At 39.5% G+C, this 18,060-nt stretch overlaps 1 pseudogene; it reads right to left on the reverse strand.

The window, feature by feature from the left end:
* Positions 1 to 848: 848 nt before the first annotated feature.
* Positions 849 to 18,060, reverse strand: part of LOC103662520 — a 66,494-nt pseudogene continuing 49,282 nt past the window's right edge.

Raw genomic sequence — 18,060 nt, forward strand, 5'->3', positions numbered from 1 at the left:
CTACAAGAATCACTGTTTCAGGATCTGTATGTTGACATAATACTTAGTTTCTGTCAATGCATGCGTGCATTTTTGACTGTGATCTGATTCTTACTGGGATCCAAAGGACAACTGGCTACCAAATTCCAAATTTTTTGAAGCAAGAAGACTTCTTTTACAATTCCACCAAGTTTTGTCCTACAGATCACATTTTCTCTAAACTTAAATTATTTAGACTATTCATTTCTGGGCCAGGCATTTCTTTCAATTAAATTATGAATGGTAATCTGCTCTTCTGCCACCACACTCAGCACTGGAGACATTGCTTCAAGTTCAGATTCCTCTTCATTGCAGCGTTATTCACAATTGCCAAAAAGTGGAAATATCCACCAACAGATGAGGTTCATCAAAAGATGATGGATAAACAAAATGTGTGTACATAGGATGAAATGTTACCCAGTCTTAAAAATAAAGAAATTCTGACACGTGCAACAACATGGATAAACCTGAAGCACATTATACTGAGTGAAATAAGTGGATACAAAAGACAAAGACTGTGTAATTCCTCATATATGAGCTATCCAGAACAGTCCGATTCACAGAGTAGAATGGTGGTTGCCAGGTGCTGGGGGTAAGGGAGAATGAGGAGTTAGTTTATGGATACAGAGTTTCTGTTTGGGATGATGAGATGTTCTGGGGATAGATCATGATGATGGTTGCACAATATTGTGAATGTATCTGAATTGCACAGCCACTGAATTGTACACTTAAACATGGCATAAATGGTAACTTTTATGTTATGTATATTTTACAAATTCCATTTCTTTATACTGGCGTTGCATTTAACTATCCTTATAATGTAAGTTAGGTCATCTATAGGGAATGGCTCGTGCTGGTTTTTCTGTATTTTTTCCTCTAGCAATATAGCTTAAGAGCATGGTAATCCAATCTCCAACCACATAATCAGATGGATGGGCGTTATTAGTGCCATATGCAATAATCCTGTCCCAGGCATCAGTAACACCCACATTGAGACCCACGAAAATATCCCTCATGATAAGATTTTGAACACAGCCATGGAAATCACTAAACATCTCTGCATTTAGATATTTCCCCCTGGTATTTTCAGTTTTAGGGATCACTTTGGTCTCTGGGCTTTTCAAGAGTAGACGTTCAATGGCCTTTTGAACATTGATGGCCCTACGAAGAAAATCATAACAGAAAAGGGTCTGAAGTGCTGGCCAAGGGTAATGACAACGACTGTGTCACTCTCTCTGGCTGCCAGGTCAATTTCCCTTGGGATATATAGTTTTCGTCTGTCACTGAAAACAGATTTTTGGTAATAAATGGATGATCATATTTTTCTACTGAATCAAAATACATCTTTCAGCATCCCAGAAACATACATTTCCCCCCTTATGATTAGTTTTGCTGCTTCCACAATATTCAGATGTGCAAGAAATTTTACAAGAGAACAAGTCAGCAAGCTCATAAGAGGCAGCAAATTCTTTACAATTCAGCAGGCTCTTAAACCCACAAAAAGACAAGCGAGTTTAAGATCATAAAATGTTAAAGATGAAATTTCATCACAATGTCCTTTTTTCAGCTCCACTGCAGATTTAACATAAATACCAATGTTAATTATACTCTGTCATATGATTCGAGCTTGCTTTAACCTCATACACTGAAAAGAAGACTCATTTCATACACAAAATCTGTTACATGTCTGGCTTGCTTAAAACTACAGGTGAACAGTTCCAGTGCCAAAAAGAATTTAGCAAAGCTAAGCTACAGGAAAATGCAAGTTAGTAAGCTTTTCCTTGGTGCTTCTGAGTAACAATGTAAAGTCATCAAACTGATATTTAGAAATGGTACAAAGACATTATCTTGATAATTTCATTTTAGTTTCCACACCAAACGTTGTAGAAAGCATTCGCGTTTCTGTTACCATTTTCGAATTTAACTTAATCATGATCATTATTTAGGGTCAAAAGGTAAGTACTCCAATTCTTTTTTTTCTTTTTCTTTTTCTTTTCTTTTTTTTTTTAAGATTGATTTAATTTGAGAGAGAGAGAGAGAGCAGGTGCACCTAAGGGGGCAAGGAGGGGGGAGAGGCAGAGGGAGAGACAGAATCCTCAAGCCAGCTCCACACTGAGCACCACAGAGCTCCATCTCATGACCCCCGAGACCGTGACCTAAGCCAAAACCAAGAGTCAGACGCTTAACCTACTGAGCCACCCAGGCGCCCCAAAGTGCCCCAGTTCTATTTCAAGTTTTGCCATGTGTCTGCCATTACTGTGAACACATTTATGCCATTTACCTTCCCTTTCATAAGGTTGTGGCTGAGGGTGGTTCTGCTAGTTTTCAATGCCTAGAGTTTTCAATATTTACCATATGTTGAAGACCCCGGTTCCATGATCAAAATATTTTAAGGCTGATGGAAAACAAATCAATAAATCTTTTTAACAAAAGGAAAATATTCATAATTTTAAAATGCACACATTTGTAAAAGTCTAACCAAGAGAATTTCTTTTTTTTTAATTTTAATGTTTTTTTATTATATTATGTTAGTCACCATACAGTACATTCCTGGTTTCTGAAGTAAAGTTCGATGATTCAATAGTTGCATATAACACCCAGTGTACCATGCAATACGTGCCCTCCTTACTACCCATCACCAGCCTATCCCATTCCCCCACCCCCGTCCCCTCTGAGGCCCTCAGTTTGTTTCTCAGAGTCCATAGTCTCTCATGTTTCATTCCCCCTTCTGATTACCCCCCCTTTCTTTATCCCTTTTCTTCCCCTACCCGGATCTTCCCTGATTCTTATGTTCCATAGATGAGAGAAACAACATATGATAATTGTCTTTCTCTGCTTGGCTTATTTTCACTTAGCATTATCTCCTCCAGTGCGTCCATGTTGCAGCAAATGTTGAGAACTTCGTTCTTTCTGATAGCTGAGTAATATTCCATTGTATATATGGACCACAATTTCTATAATCCAGTCATCTAAATGTTGAGAAGGGCACTGTCCTCAAACACAATTTGCTTATTGGGACAATGCTGCGTATGAACATTGGGTGATATGGCCTTCTCTTCATTGTACACTTGTATCTTTTCCAGGGTAAATAGCCCAGTAGTGCAATGGCTGGATCATAGGGTAGCTCAATTTTTAACTTTTTAAGGGACCTCCACACTGTTTTCCAGAGTGGCTGTACCAGCTTTCCATTCCCACCAACAATGTAGGAGGGATCCCCTTTCTCCACATCCTCTCCAACAATTGTTGTTTCTTGCCTTGTCTATTTTTGCCATTCTAACTGGCGTAAGGTGGTATCTCAGTGTGGTTTTGATTTGAATTTCCTTGATGGCTAATGATTTTGAACATTTTTTCATGTGTCTGTTAGCCATTTGTATGTCTTCATTGGAAAAGTGTCTGTTCATATCTTCTGCCCATTTTTTGATTTGTTTATTTGTTTCTCGTGTATTGAGTTTGAGAAGTTCTTTGTAGATCTTGGATACCAGTCCTTTATCTGTAGTGTCATTTGCAAATATCTTCTCCCATTCCGTGGGCTGCCTCTTAGTTTTTCTGACTGTTTCCTTGGCTGTGCAGAAACTTTTAATCTTGATGAAGTCCCATAAATTCATTTTATCTTTTGTTTCTCTTGCCTTTGGGGATGTGTCATGAAAAAGGTTGCTTTGGCCGATGTCGTAGAGGTTGCTGCCTATGTTCTCCTCTAGGATTTTGATGGATTCCTGTCTCACATCGAGGTCTTTCATCCATTTGGAGTTTATCTTTGTGTATGGTGTGAGAGTGGTCAAGTTTCATTCTTTTGCATGTAGCTGTCCAATTTTCCCAGCACCATTTATTGAAGAGATTGTCTTTTTCCCACCGGATGTTTTTTCCTGCTTTATCAAATATTAGTTGCCCAAAGAGCCGAGGGTCCATTTCTGGGCTCTCTATTCTGTTCCATTGGTCTATGTGTCTGTTTTTGTGCCAGTACCATGCTGTCTTTGTGATCACAGCTTTGTAGTACAGCTCGAAATCTGGCATTGTGATGCCCCCAGCTTTGTTTTTCCTTTTCAACAGTTCCTTGGAGATTGGAACCATACAAATTTAAGGACTATTTATTCCAGTTCTTTGAAAAATGTCATCGGTATTTTGATCGGGATAGCATTGAAAGTGTAGATTGCTCTGGGTAGCATGGACATTTTAACTATGTTTATTCTTCTGATCCATGAGCATGGAATATCTTTCCATCTTTTTATGTCTTCCTCAATGTCTTTCAAGAGTGATTTATAGTTTCTAGAATATAGGTCCTTTACGTCTCTGGTTAAGTTAATTCCAAGGTAACGTATGGTTTTTGGTGCTATTGTAAATGGGATGGATTCCCTAATTTCTCTTTCTTCGGTCTCGTTATTCGTGTATAGAAATGCAACTGATTTCTGAGCATTGATTTTGTATCCCGCCACGTTACTGAATTGCTCTATAACTTCTAATAGTTTGGGAGTGGCTTCTTTTGGGTTTTCCATATAGAGTATCATGTCATCTGCGAAGAGAGACATTTTGACTTCTTTGCCAATTTGGATACCTTTTATCCCTTTTTGTTGTCTGATTGCTGTTGCAAGGACTTCTAGTACTATGTTGAATAATAGTGGCGAGAGTGGGCATCCTTGTCGTGTTCCTGATCTTAAGGGAAAGGCTTCCAGCTTTTCCCCATTGAGAATGATATTTGCTGTAGGCTTTTCATAGATGGTTTTTATGAGATTGAGGAATGTACCCTCTATCCCTACACTCTGAAGGGTTTTGATCAGGAAAGGATGCTATATTTTGTCAAATGCTTTTTTTCCATCTATTGAGAGAATCATATGATTTTTGAATTTTTCTTTCTGGATAAAATCTAAGACATCGATCGATTTGCGAATGTTGAACCACGCTTGCATCCCAGGGATGAATCCCACTTGGTCATGATGGATAATCCTTTTAATGTACTGTTGGATTCTAATAGCCAAGATCTTGTTGAGGATTTTGGCATCCATATTCATTAGGGAAATCGGTCTGTAATTCTCCTTTTTGATGGGGTCTTTGCCTGGTTTGGGGATCAAGGTAATATTGGCCTCATAGAATGAGTTTGGTAGCTTTCCTTCTGTTTCTATTTTTTGAAATAGCTTTAGGAGAATACGTATTATTTCTTCTTTGAATGTTTGGTAGAATTCCCCAGGAAAACTGTCCGGGCCTGGAGTTTTGTTATTTGGAAGGTTGTTTATCACTGACCTAATCTCTTCATAATTAATTGGCCAATTTAAAAAATCAATTTCTTCCTGTTTCAGTCTTGGTAGTTTATAGGTTTCCAGGAAGGATTCCATCTCTTCCAGATTGCTTAATTTATTGGCATAGCTGTTGATAAAAGTTTCTAATAATCCTTCCAATTTCATTGGTGTTGGTTATGACCTCTCCTTTTTCATTCATAATTTTATTAATTTGGGTCCTTTCTCTATTCTTTTGGGTAAGTCTTGCCAGTGGTCTGTCAATTTTATTGATTCTCTCAAAGAACCAGCTTCTAGTTCTGTTGATCTGCTCTACTGTACTTCTGGTTTCTGCTTGATTGATTTCAGCTCTAATTTTGGTCAACTGGTTCCTCGTGTGTGGATTAGGCCTGTCCCTCTGTTGCTGTTCCAGCTTCTTGAGGTGAGAATATAAAAACTGCATTTTAGATTTTTCTATTCTTTTGAGTGAGGCTTGGATGGCTATGTATTTCCCCCTTAGGACTGCCTTTGCAGTATCCCATAGGTTTTGGACTGTTGTGTTTTCATTCTCGTTGGTCTCCATAAATTGTTTAAATTGATTTTTGATTTCCTGGTTTATCGAGTCATTCCTGAGCAGGATGGTTCTTAGTCTCCAAGTGTTTGAGTTTCTTCCAAATTTTTCCTTGTGGTTGAGTTCCAATTTCAGAGCGTTGTGGTCTGAGAATATGCAGGGGATAATTTCAATCTTTTGGTATCGGTTGAGACCTGTTTTGTGTCCCAGAACATGGTCTATTCTTGAGAATGTTCCATGGGCATTAGAATAGAATGAGTATTCTTTGGTTCTGGGGTGTAGTGTTCTATATATATCTATGAGGTCCAACTCGTCGAGTATGGCATTCAAAGCCTTTGATTCTTTGCTTAGTTTTTGCCAGGGTGTTCTGTCTATTTCTGAGAGTGGAGTGTTGAGGTCCCCTACTATTAATGTATTTTTATTTATATGTCTCTTTATTCTGGTTAAGAGTTGGCTTGTGTATCTTGCTGCTCCCCTGTTGGGGGCATATATATTTATAATTGTCATATCCACTTGTTGAATACTTCCTTTAAGAATAATATAGTGCCCTTCTGCATCTCTAACTATAGTCTGTAGTTTAAAATCCAATTTATCTGATATGAGAATTGCTACCCCAGCTTTCTTTTGAGGTCCATTGGTGTGAAAGATGGTACTCCATCCCCTTACTCTCAGTCTGAATGCATCTTTGGGTTCGAAATGAGTCTCTTGTAGACAGCAAATGGATGGGTCATTTCTTTTTATCCAATCTGCAACCCTGTGGCGTTTTATGGGATGGTTCAAACCATTTACATTAAGACTGATTACTGAGAGATATGATTTTAATGTTGCCATGTTGCCAGTAAAGTCTTTGTTTGTATTGGCTGTGACTTTCTGTTCTGTATCACTCTTGGGGCCTTTTTACTTTTATAGAACCCCCCGTAATATCTCCTGTAGGGCTGGTTTCGTGGTTACAAAATTGGTTAGTGACTGGCGATTCTGAAATGTCTTTATTTCTCCATCAATTCTGAATGACAGCCTTGCTGGATAAAGGATCCTTGGCTGCATGTTTTTCTCTGAAAGAGCTTTAAATATGCTCCCCCAACCCTTTCTCTCATTCCAGGTCTGTGTAGACAGGTCTGACGTAATTCTGATGCTTTTGCCTTGGTACGTGAGAAATTTCTTTGCCCTGGCCGCTTTCAATACTGTATCCTTGCATCTAATATTTGCGAATTGCACTATGACGTGACGTGGCGTAGGTTTGTCGTGGTTGAGCTTGGGAGGGGTCCTCTCTGCCTCTTGGACACGAATGTTTGTTTCCCTTGCTAGATTAGGGAAGTTTTCAGCTACAATTTGTTCAAATATCTCTTCTAGACCTCTGTTTTTCTCCACCCCCTCGGGGATGCCGATGATTCTAACATTGGATCGTTTCATTGAGTCAGTAATCTCCCGTAACCTACATTCGTGGGCGTGGATTTTTTTAAGACCATCTTCTATTTTCATTTTTTCCTCTATTAACCCATCCTCCAATTCACTAACCCGTTCCTCTGCTTCTGCGACCCTGGCCGTCAGAGCCTCTAGTTTTGCCTGCATTTGGCTCATAGAATTTTTAATTTCTGTCAGATTCGCTCTCATTTCTGTCCTTAGGGATTCTATATTCTCAGTAACCTTTTCGTTAATAGTTTTTTCAATTCTACTCATCATTTTGACCATCGTTACTCTGAATTCCATTTCTGATAATTTGGTTACATCCATATCCATTATTTCTGTGGCAGAGGCCACAGAATCACTGTCTTTTCTTTGCTGGGGGGGGCTTCTCCTTCTTGTCATTCTGATGAAGAGAGGTTGCGGGGTTTCCAGAGCCCAAATTATTGACTGGGTCCCAGGCCGTGCCCCTTGTTTTATAGGGATCTTAGGGATGTGGGCTTCTTCTTTAAAGATTTTATTTATTTATTTATGTGGCAGCCAACCAGCGAGAGAGGGAACAGAAGCAGGGGAGTGGGAGAGGAAGAAGCAGGCTCCCAGCGGAGGAGCCCGATGAGGGACTCCTTTCCGGAACGCCGGGATCACGCCCTAAGCCGAAGGCAGGCGCTCAATGACTGCGCCACCCAGGCGCCCGGGTTGTGGGCTTCTTGATTTTTCAGCCTGCCTTCTGTGTTCTGGGTTGACTGGGACCCAGGCCGTGCGCCTTTGTTTTATAGGGAACTTGGGATGTGGGCTTCTTGATTTTTTTTTCAGCCTGCCTTCTGCGGGAGGGGCCGGCCGCGCCGATACTCAGGCAACCCTGTTTGGGCAGAGTCTCCGTGTCCCCTGCGAGGGGGGATGGGGGTGGTCACTCTCTGAGCCGGTATTTCCAGGCTTTCGTTCTCTGGCGGTTTGCTGTGCCTGTTCTGAGAGTCAGAGCAGCAGTGGCCGAATCTCAGCCTCTGTCACAGAACAGAGTGATCACGGACCATTCTCCACTGATGTTCTGGCCACTTTAACTCTGTTACTGTTGGTGCTGCTCAACCCTGCAGCGTCCCGGGATGTGCGCCCCACACCCGGCGTCCCAGCCCTCACTTCCAGGGCCGTTGCGTCTCTGCCCTTTGTGTTTCTAACGCCACCATGATCACGGACAATTCTCCACTGATGTTCTGGCCACTTTAACTCTGTTACTGTTGGTGCTGCTCAACCCTGCAGCGTCCCGGGATGTGCGCCCCACACCCGGCGTCCCAGCCCTCACTTCCAGGGCCGTTGCGTCTCTGCCCTTTGTGTTTCTAACGCCACCAGCTGCCAGCCGCCCTGCGCGCTCTGGAGCTCCCGGTCTCAGTCTGGTTCCAGTGAGTGCACCGGAGCTCCGTTTCAGTCTGGTGTCCCCCCCCCCGCCCCGTCACAGTCTCAGTCTGCTCTCTCGTGGGTGCCATCACGAGTCCGCTGCTCCCCCGTGCAGGTGGCTACTGCTTCCCGGCGCCGGAACGCGGTGGCTCCCTCCCCCTTCCATTTATCTTCCAATATCTGTGCACAGTTTCATGGCTCCCCACTTCGTACCTCAATACTCAGCGCTGGAGATGTTCATTTGTAGAGATCCAGATGTATCTTCCCGTGTCTCAGGCTGGTTCCGTGGATGTTCAGGCTGGTCTGGTACCTATCCAGCTCGACTCAGGGGACTGGCTGAAAAAGGGGTGCCCTACTCCTCCACCATCTTAACTCCTCTCTCTAACCAAGAGAATTTCTAACTATAACTGTATTACTGTCTATGGGAAGAAGAGGACTATATCAGATACATTAAAATCTTGCACAATTTTTGGGGGTGCCTGGATGACTCAGTTAAGTGTGTGACTTCAGCTCAGGTCATGATCTCTGGGTCCTGGGATCGAGCCCCATGTCAGGCTCTCTGCTCAGCAGGGAATCTTCTTCTCCCTCTCCCTCTGCCTCCTACCCCCTGCTCATGCTCTCTTTCTCTCTCTCTCTCTCTCTTTCTCAAATAAATAAGAGCTAAAAAAATATAATCTTGACACAATTTTTAAACTTCTTATTGGATATAGGAAGAAAAATGTTAATATTTGTGAACAAAAAAATTTTAACTTATTAAAAGCCCAAATCCAAATGTTTGGCAAATTAAAAAAAAATAAAACATCAGAAAAGAAGTGTAATTATTATAAAAGCAATCTCAGAAGCCAATTGTAATTTCAAAATAAAAATAACATACATGCTTTTCATCACTTTTTGTAATTAGTAAATCCGCTGTTGGAGTGTGGACTCTCCCATGAGGTAAATAAGTTTTCTCTTCAAGCAGTCCTTTATGTTTTGCGTTCCGTTTAATTTGATCTATTTACAAAATGCTGTAATCCACCTTCTTTTCACAGTATAACCATTGCGGAAAGGAGTCTTCATTCCAATCTGACATTTCTTTTCTATATTCTCACTCTCTGTCAATAAAAATACCCACAGTAAATCATTATTACCAAATTATTTCTGAAGCAAATTCTTCATTTATTCCCTTCTTTTCCCCTTTTCCCTCCATCCTTCTTGAGTTATACCCTCCTCTCTTCCATAAATATTTAACAAGATCATGTTAAAGGGGATGAATTAAAAGCTCTCACTTTTGAATAATCTCACAAATGAATAGTTTACCCTAGAGCGGGGATCATTTTTCTTGTGCATTTGCAATGTCTTCCTCAGTCCTTGCCTTGTCCCCAAAGCTACTCGACAGCTAGCCAAATCAGGAGGAAATGTATGGGCATGGAAAAGCAGGATTCAGTAGCCCAGCTAAATAGCGTACCAACAACACTGACCTTGTTAAAATGCAGATCTTCTCCTCAAACTCTACTTATCCATGAAGAAATCTTGAACATGTTTCTGAAATGATGTCCCACACTGTTTATTTTGGGTGCACCAGAATCAGGTTCTCAGGTTAAACATTTTCATTGTTGTGCCCAGGCTGAACATAACATTATCAGTGTGGTCTGATTGGTGCCAAAAAAGGGACGACCTCTTTATTGTGAATACTCTACTATGAAATTAGCCTAAGCTTATTCATTGATTCATATCAAACTTTCACCCAGGTAAGACTTAGACCATTTTTAAAAATGTATTATTGAAGTATAGTTGATCTAAAATGTTGTATTAGTTTCACGTATACAACACAGTGATTCCACAATTCTACGCATTACTTAGTGCTCACTGCAAGAACTGCAGTCACCATCTGTCACCGTACATTATTACAGTATTATTCACTGTGTTCCCGATGATGTACCTTTCATCTCCATGACTTCTTTATTTTATAATGGCAGGTTTGTACATCTCAATCCCCTTCCCCTACTTCATCCATCTTCCTAGCCCTATACCCTTCTGGCAACCAACACTTTGTTCTCTACTTAAGAGTCTATTTCTGGCTTTCTGTTTTTGTTTTCTCTTTTGTGTAGAATCTAAAGAAAACAAATCATATGATATTTGTCTTTTTTTGTCTTATCTCATTTAACATAATACCATTTGCAACAATATGGGTAGAACTGGAGGGTAAGATCTAAATCTCCTTATGGCTGAGTAATACTTCATTGTATTTATATATACCACATCTTTTTGTCCATCTATTGATGAATGCTTAGCTTACTTCCATATCTTGGCTATTGTAAATAATGCTGCAGTAAACAGAGGGGTGCATATTTCTTTTCGAACTAGTGTTTTCATTTTCTCTGCATAAATACCCGGTAGTGAAATCACTGAATTACGTGGTATTTCTATGTTTTTAAGTTTTTATTTAAACTTAGTTAGCATATAGTGTAATATTGGTTTTAGGAGTAGAATTTAGTGATTCATATGTAGAACACCCAGTGCTCATCACAGCAATTTTTTGAGGAACCTCCATTCTTTTTTCCACAGTGACTGCACCAATTTACATTCCCACAAATGGTGCACGAGTGTTCTTTCCTCCACATCCTCACCAACACTTGTTATTTCTTATCTTTTTGATTCTAGTCATTCTCACAGGTATAAGGTGACCTCTCACTGTGGTTTTGATTTGCGTTTCCTTGACGATGAGTGATATTGATCACCTTTTCATGTGTCTGATGGCCATCTTTATGTCTTCTTCGGAAAAATGTTCAGGTCCTCTGCTCGTTTTTAATGGGATTGTTTGTTTTTCTGGTGTTGAGTTGTAAATGTTATTCTTATATTCTAGATATTAACCCCTTATCAAATATATCATTTGCAAATATCTTCTCCCACTCCGTGGGTTGCCTTTTAATCTTGTTGATAGTTTCTCTCAGTGTGCAGAAGCTTTTTACTTCGGTGTAGTCCCAATACTTCATTTTTGCTTTTGTTTCTCTTGCCTGAGGGAACATCTTAAGAAAAAAAAATGTTAAGGCTGATGTCAAAGAGATTACTGCCTGTTTTCTTCTAGGAGTTTTATGGTTTCAGGTCTCAAATTTAGGTCTCTAATCCAATTTGAGTTTATTTTTCTGGATGATGTGAGAAAGTGGTCCACTTTTATTCTTTTTCATGTAGCTGTCAGTTTTCCCGGAATCAGTTACTGAAAACGCTACCTTTTTCCCATTATATATTTTTACCTCCTTTGTCATGGATTAATTATATAAGTGTGGGTCTATTTCTGGGCTCTCAATCCTGTTCTATTCATCTGTGCCAGTAGTAGCATACTGTTCTGATTACTATAGCTTTGGAGTGTATCTTTAAATCTATGATAGTGATACCTGCAGCTTTGGTCTTATTTCTCAAGATTGCTTTGGCTGTTCAGGGTCTTTTGTGCTGCATGCAAATTTTAGGATTATTCTTGTTCTGTAAAAAAAAAAACAACTATTTTGATAAGAATTGCATTGAATCTGTAGACTGGGATAATATGGGCATTTTAACAATATTCTTCCAATCGTTGAGCATGGAATATCTTTTCATTTGTTTATGAAATCTTCAGTTTCTTTTATGAGTGTCTTTTGTTACTTTTCAGAGTATACTTCTTTCATTTCCTTGGTTAAGTTTATACCTAGGAATTTTGTTATTTTTGGTAAAATTTGGTAAAAATGTCAATTCTCTTTCTGATACTTCATTATTAGTATATAGAAATGCAAACAATTTCTGTAAATTTTATATCCTGCAACTTTATTATATTCATTTATTATTTCTTATAGTTTCTTGGTGGAGTCTTTAGGGTTTTCTATATACAGTACCATGTCATCTGCAAATAGTGATGGTTCTGCTTTGTTATCAATTGGATGTCTTTTATTTCTTTTTGTCTGCTGACTGGGACTAGGACTTCTAGTACTCTGTTAAATAAAGGTGGTGAGAGTGGACATCTTTGTCTTATTCCTGATCTTAGAGGAAAAGCTCAGCTTTTTACCATTGAGTATGATGTGAGCTGTGGGTTTGTCCTGTACGGCCTTTTTATGTTGAGGTAGGTACCCTCTAAACCTACCTTGAGAGTTTTTATCATGAACGTATGTTGAATTTCATCAAGTGCTTTTTTCTGCATCTATTAAGATAATTATATGGTTTTTATCCTTCCTCATCCTAATGTGCTGCATAACATTGATTTGCAAATATTAAGCAATTCCTGCATCCCCAGAATAAATCCCATTTGATCATAGCAAAAAATCCTTTTATTATTTTGTTACTTAAGTACAGTCAACACAATGTTACATTAGTTTCACATGCATAACATAGTGATTGGACAACCATATGTTCAGCTGTGTTCCCCACAAGTATAGCCACCATCTGTCACCATGCAGCATTTCTAAAATACCGTTGACTCTATTTCCTATGCTGTACCTTTCATGCTAATGATTTATTTATTCCTTAACTGGAACCTTGTACCTCTCACTCCCCTCACCCTTTCTGACCATCCTCTCACCTTCTCTCCTCCAACAACCATCAGTTTGTTCTCTGTACTTATGGGTGTGTTTCTGCTTTTGTTAGTTTCTTTGTTCACTTGTTTTGTTTCTTGGATTACACATATAAGAGAGATCATATGGTATTTGTCTCTCTCTGACTTATTTCACATGGCATAATGCTCTAGGTCCATCCGTGTTGTTGCAAATAGCAAGATCTTATTCTTTTTTTATGCCTGGGTAATATCTTATTGTTTTTCTATATCATCTTTATCCATTCATCTATCAATGGACACTTGGGTTGTCTCCATAATTTGGCTATAGTAAATAATGCAATAAACATAGGGGTGAGTATATCTTTTCAAATTAGTGTTTTTATTTTGGGGGGGATAAATACCCAGTAGTGGAACTACTGGATCATATGATGATTTTATTTTTAATTTTTTGAAGAACATCCAAGTATTTTTTTTTTTAAGATTTTGTTTATTTGACAGACACAGCGAGAGAGGGAACACAAGCAGGGGGAGTGGGAGAGGGGGAAGCAGGCTTCCCACTGAGCAGGGAGCCTGATGCGGGGCTCGATCTCAGGACCCCAGGATCATGACCTGAGCCGAAGGCAGACGCCTAACAACTGAGCCACCCAGGTGCCCCAAGAACATCCAAGTATTAACCCCTTATAAGATATATCACTTTCAAATGTCTTTTCCCGTTAAGTAGGTTGCCTGTTCTTTTTGTTGGTTTTCTTTCCTGTGCAAAAGGTTTTTATTTTAGTGTACTCTCAATAGTTTATTTTTTCTTCTGTTTTTCTTGTCTGAAGAGACCTATCTAGAAAAATTGTACCAAAAAACAAAATACCTGGAAATAAACTTAACCAAGAAGGTAAAAGGCCTGTACTCTGAAACCTATAAAACATTGACTAACGAATTGAAGATGACACCAACAGGTGAAAAAGTATTCCATGTTCATGACTAGAATTAAAGATCCATATTAACCCAAACAATTTACAGATTTAATGCAATCCCTATCAGAGTTCCAATAGCATTTTTCACAGAACTAGGACAAATAATCCTAACATTTTGTATGAAGTACAAGAGACCCTGAATAGCCAAAGCAATCTGGAGAAAGAAGACCAAAACTGCAGGTATCACGATCCCAGATTTCAAGATACACTAGAAAGTTGTAGTAATCAAAACAGTAGGCTATTGGCACAAAAACAGATATGTAGATCTCTGTAACAGGATAGAGACACAGAAATGAACCCATACTGTGTGGTCAATGAATCTATGGCAGCAGAGGCAAGAATATACAAAGCGGAAAAGACCATCGCTTCAATAAATGGTGTTGGGAAACTGGAGAACTACACACAAAAGAGAAGTTTTTAAAATGTATTGTTGAGTTTGGTTTGCTGATATTGAGAATTTTTGCATCTATGTTCATCAGATATATTAGCCTCTAGTTTTGTTTTTTCGTAATGTCTTTATCTGATTTTGGTATTACAGTAATGCTGGACGTGTAGAAGGAGTTTGGAAGTTTTCCTTCCTCTTCTATTTTTTAGAATAGTTTGCAAAGACTAGGTATTAACTCTTCTTTAAATGTTTGGTAGAATTCACCTGTGAAACCATTTGGTCCTGGACTTTTGTTGATTGAGAGTTTTTTGATTGCCTATTAAATTTTGTTACTAGTAATTGGTCTATCTGAATTTTCTATTTCTCTCTAATTGAGTTTTGAAATATTACATTTCCAGAAATTCATCCACTTTTTCTAGGTTGTCCAATTTGTTCACATACAATTGTTAATAGTATTCTCATAAACCTTTCTATATCTGTGGTATTGGTTGTTATTTTTCCCTTTTTCATTTTTTATTTTATTTGAGTCCTCTCTTGTTCTTGATGAATCTGGCTAAAGATTTATCAATCTTATTTTTTCAAAGAATACACTCTAATTTCATTGATCTTATCTATTGTTTTTTTAAGTCTCTATTTAAAGTAGGAGTTTCACGTAAGCAGCACATTGATGGGTCTTATTTATTGTTGTTTTTTTAATCACTGTCACATTGTATCTTTCAGTTGGAGCGTTTAGACGATTTACACTTAGGTAACTATTGATAGGTGTATTTATATATTAACATGTTACTGTATTGTTGTTGTTTTTGTAGTTCTGTTGCTTTCTTCTCTTGCTCTCTTAGGTTTTGATGGCTTTCTTTAGTGTTCTGCTTGGATTACTTTCTCATTTTTTTTGTATATCAGTAAGCTTTTTATTTATGATTACCATGGGGTTCATATATAATACCCTATGTGTATAGCAATCTATAGTAAGTTGATAGTCACTTAAATTTGAGCACATTCTAAAAGCACTACCTTTTTACTGTGCCCTCCATGTTTTATGTGTATGATGTCATTTTACACTTTTTTTACTTTTTTTATTCCTTGATTAGCTTTTGTAGATATAATTGATTTTACTACTTTTATGGGTTTTTTTGTTTTTTTGTTTTAGATTTTATTTATTTATTTGATAGAGAGAGACAGCCAGCGAGAGAGGGAACGCAAGCAGGGGGGTGGGAGAGGAAGAAGCAGGCTCCTAGTGGAGGAGCCTGATGTGGGGTTCGATCCCGGAACGCCGGGATCACGCCCTGAGCCGGAGGCAGACGCTTAACGACTGCGCCACCTAGGCGCCCCACTGCTTTTATGTTTTAATCTCCACACTAGCTTTATAAACAATTATTCTTCATTTACTGTGTTAGCTTGTACCAGCGAATTTTTTTTCCTTTCATTATTTTCTTCTAGTTACAGCCTTTTCTTTCCATTTAAAAAATTCCCTTTAACATTGCTTGAAAGGCCAGTTTAGTAATGATGAACTCCTTTGTTTGTCTGGAGAATGCTTTATCTTTCCTTATAATCCTGAATGATAATCTTGAAGGGCAGAGTATTCTTTGTTGTACGTTTCTTCCTTTCAGCACTTGGAATATGTCATGCCATTCTCTTCTGGCCTGCAGAGTTTCTGTTGAAAAATCAGCTCATAGCCTTATGGGATTTCTCTTATACATTAGTAGCTTCTTTTCTCTTGCTGCTTTTAAAATTCTGTCCTTATCTTTGATTTTTGCTTTTTAAATTGTTATGTATCTTGGTATGGACCTCCTTGGGTTCCTCTTGTTTGGGGCTCCTCTGTTTTGAATCTGGATGTCTGTTACCTTCCCCCAGATTAGGGAAGTTTTAAGCTATTATGTCTTTAAGTTTTCTCTCTCTCTCTCTCTCTTTCTCCTCTTGGGATCCCTATAATGTGAATGTTATACTTGATGATGTCACACAGTCTCTCAAAGTATGTATTAATTTATTTAGCTGCTCAGCATGGTTGCTTTCTACTATGCTGTCTTCCAAATCAGTGATCCATTCTTCTGCATCCTCTAATTTGCTGTTGATTCCCTCTGCTGTATATTTTATTTCAGTTATGTATTCTTTAGCTCTGACTGGCTATTTTTTATATTTTCTATCTCTTTGTTGAAGTCCTTACTGATTTATCAACTCTTCTTTCAAGTCGAGTGTGTGTATTTATGACCATTACTTTGAACTCTTTATCAGGCATATTGCTTATCTTTGTTTCATTTCTCTCTTTTTCTGTAGTTTCCTTTCCTATTCTTCATTTGAAACATAATCCTATTTCTTCATTTTGTTTATCTTTCTGTGTTTGTTTCTATGTATTAAGTAGATCAGCTCTGTCTCCTGGTCTTAGAAGTAGTGGCCTTATATAGGATTTCTATCGTACACTGTAGCATAATCTCCTTTGATCACCAGGGCCAGGCCCTCCATGGGTTTCCCCTGTGTAGGTACATGTGTCATCCTCCTATGGCTGAGCCATAATTGCAGTAGGCATGCTGGCGGGTTAATCTGGCCCTCGGCCCAACTTGCAGTAATGACCCCCTTTGCTTATTGTGGGAGCACTGATGGGCCAGGTTTGCTCCTTGTGCTGCTAAAAGACTCAGCTACAGACCCACTGGTAGGTGGCACCAGCCCTCAGCCCACCTGTCTGCTATTAGCCACTGTGACAGCTGTGGGAGCATCAAAGAACAGGGTTCATTCTGTGCATAGCCAGCTGAGAGGCCCAGCTGCAGGAACTCTGGGATGCTAGGGTGTGGGCTTAGCTCCCCCCACCCCCACTTCAGTGCAGGAGGGGCTGCCCACTGGGTGTAACAAGGTGATTTGGAGGGGTGCCTGCTGGGGCAAGTGGATTGGGTGAGACAGGTCTGCAGGAGAATGCTGGGGTGGGGCATGTGGTGCTAGCAAAGGATAGAAAGTATTAGAACTGGCTCCAGCAAGCATTTGGCTATTTAGGCTGGGGGAGGGTAAGAAAAATGGCACCTACCAGCACTTCCATTCCTGTAGAAATATGCAGATCCCTGCCCCACCCCAGCACACATCCTAAAATTAGTAATAAATCTCCTTCACATATACCCCACTTTTCAAACTGCTGCTCCAGTACCATGTGTCAGGCTGAGTTATCTAGGCGCTAGCTCTTTAAGGGATGGGACTCCAGTTCCTATTGCCCTCTGGCTCTCCTGGAGTTAAATACTGCTGATTTTCAAAGCCAGATGCTACAGGGACTGGTCTTCCCAGTGCAGGTCTCCAAGACCAGGGATACCCAGTGTGGATTTTGATTCTTTCGTTCCTCTGTGCTTGTGATGTCCTTCCCATTTGTGGTCAGTTATGCCAGGGGTTTGGTTTCCGACTGCATCTGCACGCCTCCTACCCTTTTGGATGTGGCCTTCTCTCTACAGCTAGCTGTGGAAGATCTCTTCTGCCAGCCTTCAGATCGTTTTTGGAGTTAGTTGCAGTACTTATAGTTGTTGCCTCCTTGTGTCCATGGGACGAGATGAGCTCAGGATCCTCCTAATCCACCATCTTCCCTCTCTCAAGAATCAGGTCATTTATATATATTTTCCACTTAAGCAACATATCTTTTTTTGTCATCTACCTGCCTTGTT

Source organism: Ursus maritimus, unplaced genomic scaffold (genome assembly GCF_017311325.1).
Source record: "Ursus maritimus isolate PB19 unplaced genomic scaffold, ASM1731132v1 scaffold_16, whole genome shotgun sequence".
NCBI classification, from domain to species: Eukaryota; Metazoa; Chordata; class Mammalia; order Carnivora; family Ursidae; genus Ursus; species Ursus maritimus.